We start from the raw sequence: 12,264 nt of genomic DNA, 5'->3' as shown, positions 1-12,264 counted from the left end.
AGTGGGATTTTCTGGGAGAGTAGGGCTTGGTTTTGTTTTTCATTGTGATTAGGGGATGGGACCAGAATGAGGGTTTGGGTTTTTGTGGTTTTAACTACCCAATAGGTGCCAAGGTATGAAGCTCATGGGCATTTTTATGGGCTTGCCCAGATATGGGACAAAAAGTGGGAGGTGGGGGATTGGGGCTTGCAAGCTGTCAGTGCTCAGACATCACAAATGGAGTCAGACTCTATAATTCACCACTGATGTTTGGTGACTGAAATTTGCTATGTCTCATTAAATTGATTTTGAACTTAAGTCAGCTCTCCATGAGTCTTACAGAATGGGACCATAAAATGAGGTGAAAGTTCCATTGGATGCCTTGTTCAGGAGTCTGTGGTGTGTATTTTAAGAAGTGAAATGCATGCCTTGGTTACCATCAATAATGTCTGGAACTCCAAAGGGGACAAGAAGTGTCTTGATGAGGCCGTGTGTGTGTGTGTGTGTGTGTGTGTGTGTGTGTGCATGATTTCAGAGAGGAAGGGAGAAAGAGAGATAGAAACATCAATGATGAGAGAGAATCATTGATTGGCTGCCTCCTGCACGCCCCCTAGTGGGAGTCAAGCCTGCAACCCAGGCATGTGCCCTTGATCGGAATCGAACCTGGGACCCTTCAGTCCACAGGCCAACACTCTATCCACTGAGCCAAACCCACTAGGGCTTGATGAGGCTTTTTATTTTCGCATTAGTATGGGCAGACATGTGTGTGACCTTGATTTATATTTTAGTTATCTGTCAGGCAAGAAATTCCCATCGTTTTTTAGCCCAAAGAAAGTGACCTTGGAAGGCTAATCTGGCAGTGATGAAGGGAGAGACAGGAGACAAGTGACTGTTCAAGTAGTTAAGGTAAGGTGGTCCTTTATAGTAATTTTTAACTCAAATATTTAAAAAAATATATTTTCCTGGTCAAGTTTAAAGATGCTGCCACTATTTAGCAAGCCAGAGCAGTCCCTATTCTGTCTCTTCTTTTTCTCTTTCATCCTTTGATAGATGTTCTAATGAGAAATGAATTTACCAAAGAAAATGCTTGAACAAATCTGCAATCTTACCAATTTAGTACTGGCTAATGAAGTTAAATGTTGAGTGGTATTATGTTCTAATAGTCCTTACAGTAAGTTGATCCCATATAGATAGGGTAGTTTTTAATGAGGTTTATATTACATACTGCAGAGACATTTCACATTACTTACAGAAGTGCTTTTTATTTAATAAGTGACGTATTTCATAATTCCTTATGTCATATTCATATGCTCCAGGTACCATTCTAAGTGCTTTATTAATATTAAATAGTTTTTTTATTCTTAATGGGACGATGTGGTAGGGACCATTTCATAGATGAGGAAACTGAAGCACTTTGGAGGTTAATCTGCCCAAGTTGACAGAACTAGTAAGTAGTAGAGCTAGGGTTTAAACTCAGGATCTTAGAACTTGAATCTGGCTCCAGAATTCATATATTAAACACTGTGCTATATTGCCTCTCACATGTTTCATGATAACCACAATGGTATATATTCTTAGAGCAGTTAAGAAAGTGTGTAATAGGTTTCTCATTAGCAAGTATGATTTAAGTGATTATGGGATAAGTAATCCAAATAATTTGATTGCATTTTCAAAGTCTTTAGTTTTTTATTACTTGATTAGAGGCCCGGTATACGAAATTTGTGCATGGTAGGGTCTCTAGGCCTGGCTGGCAATCAGGGCCGATCTGTGGGGTGACCGGCAGGGCGATCAGGGGGCCCCCACTGGCACCCGCTTTGACCAGCCTGGCACTACCTGCTCGCCAGCACTGCCCCACCCCCTGCCACTGCCCGCTTGCCAGCTGGCCCTGCCTGCCACTTCCTGGTCACCTGCCTATATGGGGAAACTGGCTGGGTGATTGGGGGTTCTCTGCTGGCACCCGCCTTGGCTAGCCTAGGGCCTGTGGGCTGGGGGCAGCTCCTGCATTGAGTGTCTGCCCTCTGATGGTCAGTGCATGTCGTAGCGACCAGGCATTCCAACAGTCATTCTGCCATTCGGTCAATTTTGCATATTAGGCTTTTATGATATAGGATGTTAAACTATAAACACAAAATCATTACATTTCAGTGGTATTTAGTGTATGTGAAGAAATTGTGATAAAATAATATAAAGGCCTGAAAAAGACATTGTGTGTGGAAAAGAGCCATGAGAATTCAAATTCCAAATCTAAAATGAAAAAAATCACAATAGCTTAACAAGGAAGCACTTTCTTTTAAAAGTATAGTAACACTATTTTACTTTCAATAACTAGGTGGGTTCATAGATTTCTTTTGTGACTTTAAATGATCAGTTTTATGCTGTTGGCTACATCCATTTTTGGGGGAAAATGCTTTCCACAAAGTGAATCTTAGTTTTGAGACTAATGTAGATAAATCAGACATTTCAAGCCTTGAATGTTTTGAACTGAATTATGTGGTCTGAGATCTGCATTTATCATATGAATCAGATGGTTGTGACATTCTTCCTGTTAGCGTTTAGATTAGTCTGTCTTGTCTTTTCAGCTCAATGTTGGCTGGACAATTGCCCTCTGAGTGGAGGAGCCTCCTGCCTTTCCTGTATGGCTGCCAGCGTGTTAATCCCAGTGCCCTTACCGAGGCCCAGCTTTAGGGATTCCTCTGCCATTTATGTAAACATGTACTGCAATAAGAATACTTTTCAAAGAATCTGCATCTTTATGTACAAATTGGCTTCTTATCATTTTAACTTGACTTTATTGGCCATACCACAAAATCTCTGCTCAGTCCCAAGAAACATTTTTTTTCCAATTAATTTAACATTGATTAAAACACAAAATACATTTTTAGATTGACTTGACTTTTCTTCCCCTACACTTGACTGTTTTGCTTGTATAGATTGCCATAGTGTCAGTCTGAGGATCTTTGGTAAAAGATGTAGTAATATAAATAAAAAGCAAAGGACTTTTAAGTGAGAGTTTTCTATCTCATCTACCCCTTGAATGGAGATAAATTGCTTTGGCATTGGGAAGACCTGACTCAATCCTGTCAAGTCTGAGGTAGAAAAATGGCATTTAACTAAACACAATCAGCAATGTTGATGTTTAGAATATTTGACAATTTCTTACTGACCTTTGTTTTACTTGAGAAACTCAATATGCAGCCAGCATTTTGCCAACTGAACTGAGTGCAGGGAGTCAATGTTACTTGTCTAGATGAAACTAGTTTTGGCCAATCTTCAAGTTAGTTGGGTTCCAAGCTGGATTGATGCTTACTTCAAGAGGACTTTCCTACTGGCAATGGCTTCTGAACTCCCTCACCAGCTCCAAAGACTTTGGAAATACTATCATCTCCAGGGAAGACCAAGCGCATTAATTAGGATTAGGTTCAGCTGTGAGTGGCAGAAAACTCAGCAGAGGTAAATTTATCTCTCTCTTAAAAGTCTGCAGATTTAAAGTCCAGACGTGGTATGCTTGCCTTGCTCTACGCAATCCTCAGCAACTCAGGATGCTTCCAACTCATTGTTTCTCCATCCCTAGTAGGTAGCCCTAATGTTTTTGGTGTAAATTGGCTTGGGTCTGTGATCCCTTTAGGGCAGTGGCTCTCAACCTTCCTAATGCCGAGACCCTTCAGTACAGTTCCTCATGTTGTGATGACCCCCAATTTCATTGTTACAAGTTGAATATAATTAAAGCACAGTGATTAATCACAAAAACGATATGTTATTACATATGTGTTTTCCGAAGGTCTTAGGCGACCCCTGTGAAAAGGTCGTTCGACCCCCAACGGGGTCGCGACCCACAGGTTGAGAACCACTGCTTTAGGATGAGCGCTTGGGAGACTTCCTTTTATCCAGTAGCTGGTTAAACTTTACGTCAGTGCTTAATGATTTTGAGGTAGTTTCCCTCTGATTGACTCATTTAAGTATCTCTAGAATTAAAATATTTGATATCACGGACAGTTAGCTGATGAGCAGAACCCTTCTCAGAGATGCTCATTTTATTTTAATACATAATTATTTTGTATTTTTACCATGAGTTGAAGCAAATTTTTTGTTCTTTTTAAAATAAAAGTTTTTGATTAAAAGTTTCATTGTTACACATTTGGGAAATTCAAAAATTTGGCAACAAGAAATAAATCAACATTGTTCCTTTATCCTCAGAACACAATTGTCTTTTAATTTTTTTCCTCCAATACTAACTTATTTTTAAAAACTTAGCGATGATGCATTAAAATATTTAAATTTAAGTTGAAATATGTAATTGGTACATGTAAGTGAGCCAAATAAATCTGATTTTATGATTTGACAGTAAAATGTTCTATCCTAGCTCTGAATTATCATTTAGTCATTTGTTCTTCAGGATAGAAGCATACTATTCATTAGGAGTTCTCATTTATTTCAGAAGGCGGAGGCAGGTTAGGTTAGCGCACACGGGGCAGTTTCTCTTCCTCTGTAAAAACAGAGCAAACCCTCGGTTTTGTTTTGGACTTCCAGAACGACAGTCTCAATCCAGCAGAGGTTACTCTTGTTCTGAACAAAGCTCTTTACAATTTTGCCGGAGGATTTACAGCATAATTCTGTTATCATCAATTCTGAAAGTACTGTACACAAGGCACAAAGTATTTGACAAATGAGGGCAAAATAAACTCCGCCCATCAAAAAGAATATCAGGCAAAACTAGCTATTTCTGTTATAATTGGCATCAAGAGATATCCTTTGATTCTGTAACTTCTGATTTGCTTATTACACATTGTTTGGGACATTTATAACGGACCTCCAAATGTATGGAGGGGATTTCTAGAAAAAAATTAGCACCACACTAAAAGCCTGTTATTATATTGGATTGATTTAAGTATTAAAAGTTTAAAATTTAGAATTAAAAAAACACATTTGGGCTTCACATTAATAATTAATTCTGAAAATGTGAAAACCCATTAGTCCTTTATAAGAAATATGCATAGCTGTGTTTTAGATCAGTCCTTCTCACACTGCAGTGTGCACATAAATCATCCATGGCTCTTGTTAAAATGCAGCTTATGATTCAGAACCTCTGGGGTGGAGCCTGAGATGCTGCATTTCTAACAATCTCAATGCCAGTGCTGCTGGTTCACTGGCTCCTTGGAATATCAAGGTTTTAGAGGAACAGAAAAAAGAACTGTTCCTGTTACCAAACCAGAAAATGTATTCTGAAAACTGTCTGATCAATCAATTTAATCACATGTAAATTGGTTGTGAAATGCTGTGATCAGGATAGGCCATCATTCAATATCAAACTATCCAAACTGAAAAAAAATGTATGAGATTTTAACCCAGTTACAGTTTCAAAAATAGTTTCCTTTTGTGCATGTAATAACTCCATAGCCCTATCGTTCTTACACAAGTTTAAACTAGAGTCTAGGCTGCAGACATCCATCATCAAATACAACTTCATATTTTGGATTTGTGTCTGTAAGGAAACTTGGAATGAGTCTCTTCCAAGTCTTTGAACATATTTAAATGCAGTGATTTTCATTAATTACTCTTAACAAGTTATTAATTCTCTGTTTGGAGTTTCATACCAGCTCATGTCTCTCACATGTTGGATTTGTGTTTGATACCATTTTGCAGACATTCAGGCAAGTGACTGGCCTTTTCATAAACACTCCTGAAGCGGGAAAATAAGTTTAAGCAGAACTAATCCTATAATTAATAAAAGATGAGATGTTCATTACATAGAGATTGTGGTTTTGTTTTACTTTTTAATGCTGAACTCTGGGCATTCAACAGAAAATTTCTTTTTCTGCAAAGCAGATTTTTTTCCACTCCTAGAGTAAAATCATCTCACACAAATAAAGGTTAAAGAAAGTAAATATTTATCTCACTGGTTACAAACAGAGCATTTTAATGACATAAGAGCAGACTCCTCTATCCATTGTGTTGGCTCCAGATAGATGACCCAGGGTCCCAGGCCTGGGTGCAGGGCCCCTCCTGCAGGACTCCCTCCCTTACAGAGAACAACCCTCCAGGCAGCTCTTGAGGGCAAGAGCCAGATGCAAATTTACTTTCTTTCTTTCTTTTTTCTTTTTTAGAACTGGCAATTTTCTCTGCCTTACCTGTGGGTGACAGGAAACTAGTCATTAAATATATTTCTGTCCAAGTTCATTTGTCATATTTGATGTTCTTTAAAGATCAAGTCTGAGGTCAGAGATGAGTACCACAAATCTTAACTGGAATTTATACTTTTATTCTAAGTCACACGAATGCCAGACTCTGAGAAGTCAGGAACTAGCCTAAAGAGATTTTCATGCCACTTGAAATTCTTAAATTTTCATTGTTGCCTCATTAACATGTGGATCCCAGTTTCTATGGCAGGAAAAATCCCCTAATTACAAAATACATGTAATTAGAAATGAATTTGCAAGAAAGAAAGATCAGAAATGCAGTTAGGCTGTACAACCTAGAGATATGATCTCTGATATATGGTATCAGATACACAATTGACTGTTCATTAAATAAGAGAGCATTTAATAAAACTTCAGTACATAGCATTTTAAGCCCCAGCTCTCTATCTCCTTTCCTCCTTTCCTTCTCCCCATATCAAGCTGATTTAACGTAAGTTGAACATTTAATATCCACTCTGTGCCAGGCTTTATTCAAGAAGCACTTCACTGAATCTAACTTCCATTCTGCCCTCTGCTCTAGAACAGAGCCCTCATCTCACCCCCCTCCCCTTTATTATTCTATCGCTTTCTATAATGGGAAGTCCTCAGCAAGCTTTTCGTGACCAGTGCCAAATAGACATGAAGGGGATGGTCTCAGCCAGAAAATTTCATCACCTACATCCATGAAGATGTTAATCTTGCCCTGCTGGTGTAGCTCAGTGGTTGAGGGTCAACCCGTGAACCAAGAGGTCACAGATTCGATTCCCGGTCAGGGCACATGCCTGGGTTGCAGGTTCAATCCCCAGTAGGGGGCGTATAGGAGGCAGCTGATTGATGTTTCATCTCATTGTTTCTATCCCTTTATCAATCTCCCTACCTCTCTCTTTAAAATCAATAAAACATTAAAAATTGTTTTTAAAAAAGATGTTAGTCTTGACTACACTTCATAACAAGCATTCCCAGCATGCCACAGGGTGAATGGAACCGCGCCAAATGCTTGATTACACCTGTGCAGCTGGCTAAGCTGAAGAACTGCTGGGGTAACATTTTTTACTTGTTAAAAATAGTTTCCTTTATAAAATTGCCTCCGGATAAAAGTACAAGACTTAAAACATTAACAAAACTGCATAAAAGAGCAGTGATAATTAAGATAGCATCAAAAACTCTTAGAGCAGCGGTTCTCAACCTGTGGGTTGCGACCCTTTGGGGGTCGAATGACCCTTTCACAGGGTCGCCTAAGACCATCGGCAAACACATATATAATTACATATTGTTTTTGTGATTAATCACTATGCTTTAATTATGTTCAATTTGTAACAATGAAATTGGGGGTCACCACAACATGAGGAACTGTATTAATGGGTCGTGGCATTAGGAAGGTTGAGAACCACTGTCTTAGAGTGAGCCAGAATAAAAGAAGAACAATTAGGGATATTGAGCATGTTTTCACTTTTTTTTTTATTAAGAAGATATGGATTTTAATTTAACATCAATATATCTTTCAATATGTATACTGTTGATCAAGAGATCAAGATTGCATTGAGCCCTAGCTGGTTTGGCTCAGTGGATAGAGCATCAGCCTGAGGACTAAAGGGTCCCAGGTTCAATTCAGGTCAAGGACACATGCCAGGGTTGTGGGCTTGATCCCCAGTAGGGGGCATGCAGGAGGCAACTGATCAATGATTCTCATCATTGATGTTTCCATGTCTCTCTCCCTTTCCCCTCCTCTCTGAAATAAATAAAAACATATTTTTTAAAAAATGTAAGCATTAAGATACTAACTGACCTGTGCTCTGCCCACTGATTTTCTAAGCTTTTAATGCCATTAATAATAGCCCATATTACTGCATCCTGCCCAAGCAACTCTAAAGCACTGAGTTGCAATACAATGGGTAATGTGTAAAACCAAAGTGAAGGCTTGGAACTATCATTAGCCCATTTTGAGAAGGAGCAGGGGACATATGCTCTTGGCAGGAGTGGGTAAAGAACCTTTACTGATCTGATACCAGAACTGCAACAGACATCAGACACTGGACTTCCTTCAGGAAAGACATCAGCCTTTCCTTTTGCTTCTTTTCCAAACACATCTGATTTGGCCACATGTTGGTGTGGCGTTGTGTCTGCTGAAGAAATTACAAATAACATTAGAGGAATCTGCTTGATGGTATACTCTGTGTATGTGTGTTTGTACGCGTGTGCTTGTATGTGTGCACATGTATGTGTGTGCGTGTTTCTACCTCTAACTCTCCTGCCCTGAACCACCAAGCAGCACTGTGATGGCCAGATTTCCTGCCTAGATGGCTCCCCTTGTGCTTCTGGACTCTCTCAACCTCCTCTTTATCCTGGATAACTTTTCAGTAGTTACTAAAAAAGAACTGGAAAATTATAGGACTAATTTAACATTAACAAACTAATGTTAAGTGGTATTTTCTCATGAAAGCAAACAAGAGGGAATCTTTTTAATTTCTTTGTCAGTTACAGGTTGAGTTGGAATAGAGTAACAAATTAGCTTAATAGAAAAACAATGTCTATCTTTTAGAGCAGCTTTTCAGTTAGAATATGCTAAGTACAAACTTTAATATATATATATTGCAATGAATAAGATGCTTATAGACAAGGCAGCAGGAGACTATGCATTTGTGAATTTCTCAATATCCTTGATATATCACTACTGTTAACTTATAATAAAGGAGAAAAACATCTGACAGGCTGGAAAATAGTTCTTTGTGAAGTTTTACATAGAGTGAAAGTTTATATGGTGTACTTTTTGTCTATGTTCCAGTGTCTTGGCAAAATAATAACAAAAATGCAAATTGAATACATCAGTTTTTTTCCCTTAAGAACAACTGTGCATTTTAGTGTTATGATTTAGCATTGGATAATTTGTACCTACTGGGATAAAGTGTTAATAACAATGGTGTCTACTTTTAGTAAAAGGAGTTCATTTACATTACACAGAAATCCTCATTTGGGTGAAGCTTTTACATAATATGGTAGTTGTTTCTGAATAATTGGGTTCCTTCCCTGGTGTTTAAGTAGCTCTCCATTTTTGTTCTCTCTTGACTTTAAAAAGTGAGTTGAAATCACTGTGACACTTACTGTTTATCATATGTATCATTAAGAAAAAAGTATATATCTCAAAAAAACAAAACTGAGCTAGCCTGTTTTAAGAGGCTCATTTCACCTGACCAGTGTTGCTCAGTGGTTGAGCATCAACCTATTAACCAGGAGGTCACGGTTCAGTTTCTCCCCTCTTGGTTTGGAGGCTTGATCCGTATTAATAATTCTCTCTCATCATTGTTTCTATCTCTCTCTCCCTTTCTCTTCCTCTCTGAAATATATCTATATCTATATCTCTATATGTAGATATAGAGATATAGATATGTATGTATATATATATTTAAAAAGAGGCTCAAACATTTAAATATAATATATTTTGAAAAAAATATTATTTTCCTAGCTGAAAGCTAAAGCAATTTATAGTACTTAAAAGTTTTAATAATTCTTTTTCTTATGTTTAATAAACACAAATATATATTCTTCCTTAAGAAATCAATATTAAAAAATAACCACTATACTAGTATATATCATTCTCCCCTGTATTTAGAGTATATTTGTTTAACTTTCCCTAAAAAGTAATCTTACATATTTCTTTTTAAAATAACTGTTATGGAAAATTGTCAAAATTAAAATATTTAGTCAGATAAAAAATGTACTGAGTACCTATGAGGTCAATGAATAGGTTATTTATTTTACTTATTCTGCACTGATTACTGATAATATTGCTCCATCTAACATGTCATTTTCCTGGAGCATTATAACATTTTCCTATGTGGAAGAGGTGAAAAATATCTATTATAACTCCAAAGATGAAACTTCCACATAATGCATGGTTACATATATTTCCTTGAGATGGTAAATGCATATTTGCCTAAATGTTCTGTTTGAAGCTTTCATGGATTGCATGGAAACATTTGATCATCTCCAAAGAAAATGCATCTTCTTACCATACCCCATACAATTTACAAAGCAGGAGACAATGTTTTCATCTCTTTCTCCTACCAGCTCATACAACAAGGTTCTCTTCTTATGTTTATTTCCATTTGGATGACAAAAGGCATACATTTCAGTGTGAAGTTTGGAATGAAATAAAATCTCAGAAATTGTGTGTTGACTTCAACTACTATAGCATTCCATTTATATTTTGAGATAGGACTTTATGGAGTATTGCAAGTCTTGTTTTTTTTTAAATTTCTTTATTGATTAAGGTATTACATATGTGTCCTTATCCCCCTATTACCCCCCCCATTCCCTCCCCCCCCTACTCATGCCCTCACCCTCCTGTTGTCTGTGTCCATTGGTTAGGCTTATATGCATGCATACCAAGTCCTTTGGTTGATCTCTCCCCCTTACCCCTACCCTCCCATGCCTTCCCTCTGAGGTTTGACGGTCTGGTCGATGTTTCTCTGTCTCTGGATCTGTTTTTGTTCATCAGTTTATGTTGTTCATTATATTCCATAAATGAGTGAGATCATGTGATATTTATCTTTCTCTGACTGACTTATTTCACTTAGCATAATGTTCTCCAGTTCCATCCATGCTGTTGCAAATGGTAAGAATTCCTTCTTTTTTACCGCAGCATAGTATTCCATTGTGTAGATGTACCACCTTTTTTAATCCACTCATCTGCTGATGGGCACTTAGGCTGTTTCCAAATCTTAGCTATTGTAAATTGTGCTGCTATGAACATAGGGGTGCATATATCCTTTTTGATTGGTGTTTTTAGTCTCTTGGGATATATTCCTAGTAGTGGGATTACTGGGTCAAATGGGAGTTCCATTTTTAATTTTTTGAGGAAACTCCATACTGTTCTCCACACTGGCTGTACCAGTCTGCATTCCCACCAGCAGTGCATGAGAGTTCCTTTTTCTCTGCATCCTCGCCAGCACTTGTCATTTGTTGATTTGTTGATGATAGCCATTCTGACAGGTATGAGATGGTACCGCACTGTCGTTTTGATTTGCATCTCTTGGATAATTAGTGACTTTGAGCATGTTTTCATATGTCTCTTGGCCTTCCTTCTGTCTTCTTTTGAAAAGTTATCTCTTTAGGTCCGTGGCCCATTTTTTGATTGGGTTGTTTATCTTCCTTTTGTTAAGTTGTATGAGTTCCCTGTAAATTTTGGAGATTAAACCCTTATCGGTGATAACATTGGCAAATATGTTCTCCCATGCAGTGGGCTTTCTTGTTGTTTTATTGATGGTTTCTTTTGCTGTGCAAAAGCTTTTTATTTTGATGTTGTCCCATTTGTTTACTTTCTCTTTGGTTTCCATTGCCCCAGGAGCGGTATCAGTGAAGAAATTGCTTCGGCATATGCCTCAGATTTTGCTGCCTGTGGATTCCTCTAGTATTTTTATGGTTTCCCATCTTATGTTTAAGTCCTTTATCCATTTTGAGTTTATTTTTGTGTATGGTGTAAGTTGGTGGTCTAGTTTCATTTTTTGCACATATCTGTCCAATTTTCCCAACGCCATTTATTGAGGAGTGTCTTGACTCCATTGTATGTTCATGCCTCCTTTGTTCAATATTAATTGAGCATAGTGGTTTGGGTCAATCTCTGGGTTCTCTATTGTATTTCATTTATCTATATGTCTGTTCTTGTGCCAGTACCAGGCTGTTTTGAGAATAGTGGCTTTGTAATACAGCTTGATATCTGGTATTGAGATCCCACCTACTTTGTTCTTCTTTCTCAGGATTGCTGCAGCTATTCAGGGTCAGTTTTTTGAAGAGAGAACTTGAATTTGGAGAGCAGTCACAGAGTAGTGCAATAAAGGATTTGGGCTGTGGCAGTGGTCGGCAAACTCATTAGTCAACATAGCCAAATATCAACAGTACTTCTTCAAAATAGACTTGCCCAGGCTAAAAACTGACTTCTGCGCATGGGCCACGAAGTTTCAATCGCACTGTACGCGCGCCCACAGTTGGTATTTTGTGGAAGAGCCACACTCAAGGGGCCAAAGAGCCGCATGTGGCTCATGAGCCGCAGTTTGCCGACCACGGGTTGTGGGATCAAACAGGACTAGGTTAAAATCTTGGTCTCTCTCACTTCCCA

The sequence above is a fragment of the Myotis daubentonii genome, chromosome 6, assembly GCF_963259705.1.
Source record: "Myotis daubentonii chromosome 6, mMyoDau2.1, whole genome shotgun sequence".
NCBI classification, from domain to species: domain Eukaryota; kingdom Metazoa; phylum Chordata; class Mammalia; order Chiroptera; family Vespertilionidae; genus Myotis; species Myotis daubentonii.
This window is presented reverse-complemented; position numbering follows the sequence as displayed.